This window comes from Anas platyrhynchos, chromosome 8 (assembly GCF_047663525.1).
Source record: "Anas platyrhynchos isolate ZD024472 breed Pekin duck chromosome 8, IASCAAS_PekinDuck_T2T, whole genome shotgun sequence".
Taxonomy (NCBI): Eukaryota; Metazoa; Chordata; class Aves; order Anseriformes; family Anatidae; genus Anas; species Anas platyrhynchos.
The window spans coordinates 39876853-39882100 of NC_092594.1; the positions used below are offsets into that span (position 1 = coordinate 39876853).

The following is a 5248-nucleotide window of genomic DNA, read 5'->3' on the forward strand; positions in this document are numbered from 1 at the left end:
GGTGCCCAGAGCATACCGGGAAATGCAGTTCTCGGGGACGAGGGCTGGGGCTAGGGTTAGAGTTTAGGGTGAGGGTTGGGGTTAGGGTTAGGGGTTAGGGTTAGGGCTAGTGAATGCTGGTTCTCTGTGTTTGCAGATGACGGTGAGCGTGTTTAAACTAATTCCAGTTGAAGAAGTTTCAGTTACTTGCTTGGTGACGTTATCCGTTCAACATTAAAAGCTGCAGCAAAAGCAAAAGGGGAGTTTTGCTTCTAGAAACACCACAGGTCTCTTGTCTGCTCTCGGAATGTTTTTGAGATAAACCAGATCTTAAAAAAAAAGGAAAAAAAAAAACCACAGCTGCTTCTTTTGCTCTCTTCCTACTTCCTTGTGCTTTGCCCCTCCCCTTTCCCAGGTGATTGGGTTTGGGTGCTGGGCGGGGCTGAATGCTATATGAGCCCCAGGCATGCTAGCAGAGAGCTCCTTCTGCTTGGGCTGCTCTTTGGGGTAAGTGCTTTGGTTTTCCTTCAGTCAGTTGCAGGGTTCTCTAGGCAGACTGGAGCCTATGGATTTCTGGATTTTAAGTGCTTGGAATTCACTCAGTAGCGGGATGTTTAGTAGGGGCTGCTGGCTCACTGTTTTTTTGGGATGGTGGGATACTCTTCTGTTTTTGAGCTATATTTTAATCTCTAGATGTATAAACCCACTTGTGTAACTCTCCAGAGGACTAAAACCAGCTTGATTGAATGCTACATATGGCTTGGCAGCGTAGATGCAGCATTACCAAGAGACTGAGCAGAGTTGTATCAGAGTCACCTCTTTCATCTGCAAAGGGTAAGTTTGATTACCCCTGCCGAGGCTTGTGTGTGTGCATGTCTTTTTGGCATTTGTGGAGCTCGGTTGTTTTTCTTTGTGTGTGTGCATGTTCTTTTTTTTTTTTTTTTGAGGGTCAAACAGTGTGTTTGCTGAGTGTGGTTAGAATGAGGAGGTGGGGAGCTGCTCAGGACTGGAAGGTTTGGTTTCTAGGAGTATGCGGCATCCTTCCTGTGCGACGTGACTAATTGTTGGGCTGGAACGTTCCAGCTTTCGTGTGTCTTAAGCAATGTAGCTTGTGTAGTGTGTGTTGTGTGGCCTGGGCAGAGTTTGCTGTGGTGCAGTGGGCGAAGAATCTCAGTTAGAGCTGGTGAGCAGCTGAAGTACCAGAGCTGGGAAGAGAGAGGTCTTGGAGCAGGTACGCTGTGGCTGTGAGGTGCCTCAGAGTGTGCTTTTCTGTCTTTTGTTTTGTTTTGTTTTGTTGTTTTTTTGCAGGTGCTTTGTGCGGTCGTGGACAGGAAAGGGAAATCCTCGTGTCGCGGAGCAGTGAGGGAGGGTGAGTGTTGTCAGCCTGGTCATCCCTTACCTGAAGCGAAGGGAAGACACTCAGGTGTTTCCCTCAGAGGGTCCGAGGTGAGTCTGTCTGGGATAGAGGAGCAGCGTGGCAGGTGGGCGCTTGCAAGCACAGTGGTTCTTTTGTCCTTTTGTGTTCCCCGGTGGTGTGGATGATGCTGGCCGCTCCTTTCAAGCTTGGACCTAATTTGCAGGTCCAGAGGCAAGTGGAGTGCTGTTTTGAAAGGATAAAAGTAAAGCTGGGGTCGCTTATGTTGTTGAGGGATGGGTGCTACTGCTGGCAGCTGAATGTTTATCTTCTGCCTGTGTTTTTCTTTTGTTCAGGCTGAAATGCAGTGTGCAGTGCAGGATGTGTCAACCAGCTGCCTCTGCAGTGACTCTGGTGCGTGATGAGCAGAGGTAGCTGTTAATTTTGGGGGTGTGGTTGTCACTGAAGTTATTTTCCTACATCCAATAGCGTAAAATTCCAGTTTGCCTTTTAGAGGCGCTATAAGTGGGTAAAGAGAAGAGATGGAAGCATGTGCCACGTGGGGCAGGCAAGCGGCTGAGGTACAGGAGGGGATGAGAGTATGTGATTTTTTCCTGGGGGTGGAATGGAATTGATTGTTTTGGTGTATAGTCTGTTTTGCTCCTAGATCTTTCATTCATTGTAAATAAAAGTTTGAGCCAGTTCCAGTTAGGAATGTTCTAGTTACGACCCAGCAAGTATTGTCCTTTTAATGTTAAAAAAAAGTGCGGCAAAAGCATGGGTGCAGATCTGTTTCAGGTCTTGTGCATCATATTCGGTTGGAGATCGCGTCTGTTTCCATCCTCACTCTTGCAGAAGTCATCTGGGCCGCATCAGGAGCTCTTGCTTGGGAATTGATTTCCTAAGTGTCTTCTTAGGGGGTTTTCAGTCCCCATCCTTCTGGTCTCTTGTCTTGAAGGCAGGCTTTTTAGGCCTCCGTCATCCCAGTTCTGGCAGTTGCTTCCAGTTGCATGTTGTGACATTTGAGTCTCTCCTGGGGTCTGGTGCAGAGCACCTGTTCTGACGTGCTGTTGCTGTAGGGCTTTCTTTTTGGGGGTCACTTTTTCTTGTGCCTTGTGTTGTGTGTTTTGTTTGTAGTGTTTGTGGCGTGCCTGTGTGTGTGTACGTGTTTGGTCTGGAGCTGTCCTGCCTGGCAGTTAGTGATGACAGGTAACGTGGCAGTGCATGGGTGTACTAATACATTGTCTGGACTGTTTTGGTAAAGATATCCAGTCTGCCTCTGGGCACGTACTGAAGGGCAGCTGGCACAGTCATCTCTGTGGTGTTTGGCAGACTGGAGGGGGGAGAGTTGAGCTGCTTGCGAGCAACTGCTCGCATAGCACTTGAACGGTGTGCTTGAGGAGGTCTGTCGAATCTTGAAAGCTTACAGATATGGGGTTTTGAATTTTTTATTTTTATTTCTTTCCTGTCCCCAGTAGAGCGTAAACCTTTGGAGGAACCTGTCACAGGAAAGAGCTCCTTCTGGAACTGTTCAGCACTCGGGAGGCAACTGGGTGACTGGCTTGATCTACTTCTGAGGTGCTGAGGCAAGGAGGCTGCTGTTTTGAAACGATAGTATTGTAAATGGGGTCCCTTTTGTGTTGTTGAGGGATGGGTGCTAATGCTGGCAGCTGAATGATTGATTCTCTTGTGCCTGTTTTCATTTGTTAAAGCTGAAACACAGTGTACGACACGGGACTTGACGACCAGAGCTGCTTTTGGCAAGGTGAGTGATGAACAGATATAGAAGGTAATTTAGGGGTGCAGTTGTCACTGCAGTTACTGAACTACACAAAGTACAGTAAAAATCCTGTTTATATTTCAGGGGTGTTGTAGCTGGCCTAAGAGAGCAGATGGAAGCATCTGCCTCGAGGGGAGGGGAGGGCAGGGCACGGAGGTAAGGCAGCAGATGAGAGTAACTGTCCCAGCTGTGCTGTGGCTTTGGATGCTGCTTCAGCCTATGCTTTTCTTTTTGTTTCACATTTGTCTCACACAGGCTGAGTGGGGCCAAGCTGCACTCTGAAGAGCAGCACGAGAAGGGCGGGCTGGTTGTGAGCTGGATCGGAGCAGAACTGCCAAGTAGCACGAGGTGAGTGCGAAGGGTATCCATCTTGCTTTGCAGGTGCCATGGCAGGCTCTCTAGAGAAGTGGTTGAGGATTGGAGAAGAGGTTGCAGATGATCAAGGAGCGACACGTGCAGGGATGGCTTGAAAAGGGTATGGCTGCTTTCTCTTCTGTTTATCAGGTGTCCCAGGCAATGTGGGCTGTGGTGTTAGTCTTTAGAATCGGAACAAAGCAGGTGCTGAAATGCTGCGTCTGTTTGTTTTTTTGTGTTGGGGTTGCACCTTGGTGAGTGTAGGGATGGGTTTTAAGTGGGTGCAGCGGAGGGCCTGGCCCCAGTGTCCTGTAGTGTGTTTTGACCCATCAGCATAGCCTTTTGGTTCTCAGGTAGTGTCGCGTTAAAGGGGTGTAGCTGATTAACCGTTACGGGCCCGGTTGGATTCAGAGTACTGAACCAGTCGGACATTCACCAAAACTGGGGGTCCGTTCGGACATTCACCAAAAACGTAATAACCGCCTGGGGGTCCGCTCAGACATTCACCAAAAACGTATTAACCACCTGGGGGTCCGTTCAGACATTCACCAACAATGCATTAACCGTCTGGGGGTCTGGTTAGATTCAGAACACTGAACTATCACGGATAACCACCCTCACCCTAGTTGCATTAATGAGAGCTATCACAATGCAATCAAGTATGGTTTATTACAGCAACAGGTAATCAGGTTCTTTTGGATTGCCGGTGATAGTGACTATCTGCAAAAGCAAGCTAGTATGCATGAAATACACAGGTGTTATAGGTGTTACAGGTGTTACAGGTGCGCAGCCTAGAAATAAACGCGTTAAAAGGATCAAAGACTCTATGGAGATTTATAAGCAAATATTCAGATCTCACCCAAAGGCGTCCCAATGGGGGGGCAAGAGAGGCTCAGCCCGTCGACTGATCCCAGGAGTCAGGAGGTCCTAAGGATGTTGTATGTCCTCGGGATGGTATCTCCCCTGACGATGGTATCTTCCCTAACATCCCCTCTCTCTTGGGCCAATTTATATTATTTTCTATCTTTTAGGTGGAGCTTGAGTGGCTCTAGTCAAGCATATCTTAGTTATGATTGGTGTAAAGTTTTCCCGTCTCCGTTTAAAGTAATAGGCTCCGAGAAATTCAGAGCGCATGCTCAGTGAGGGGTGGTCGCACCTTGGAGGCGGGTAGCTTTTGGGATGGAGGTGTGTTTTGGTATTATAATGATATTATAATGAGCAAAAAGTACACTAGGGTACAGCATTTGTCAAAACATGACAGGTCTTTGGCTTAGGGTGGCAAAAAGTGCAGCTTTGTGCACAAGAACAATCGAGGCCCCACCTGATTACAGAGCCTAGCCGTGGTGTCTCCACTCCACTCTACGCTCCGTGGTGTTCCTTAGAGCTAGCACACCAAGTTTCCCCAGCGCGATAGCATCTAAGGTTGGGAGCCTAGGGAATGCTCAGATAATGCAGTTATGCCCTACCCTGAAAGCCTCTTCAATGCTGTACCTTTTCCTTAAAAGTATGAATGTTAGTTTTATTTTCCTAGTTACTTCAGGCATTTACACCACAGGTAGCTTACTGAAGTAAGTGATTTTGCCTGCAAGTGGAATGGATTTTTTTTTTTTTTTTTTTGGTGTGCAATCAGTTCTGTGTTGCCTTCAGGGGGCAGTGGCGACCTGGTTCAGGAACGGCACGGCGACCAACCCCAGGCCGCTCGGTCCATCGGCTCACAGACACCAATGTGGTGGATGGCAAATGGCATTTATTGTCGAGTCACATGGGCTTATATACCCGAG

At 48.1% G+C, this 5248-nt stretch overlaps 1 long non-coding RNA gene across 1 annotated transcript; it reads left to right on the plus strand.

The window, feature by feature from the left end:
- The first annotated feature begins 351 nt into the window (after positions 1-351).
- Positions 352-1353, plus strand: LOC140003016 (uncharacterized). Its single transcript, XR_011810917.1, has 3 exons — positions 352-486; positions 703-813; positions 1288-1353. It is a non-coding gene; the product is annotated as an uncharacterized lncRNA (long non-coding RNA).
- The last annotated feature ends 3895 nt before the right edge of the window (positions 1354-5248 follow it).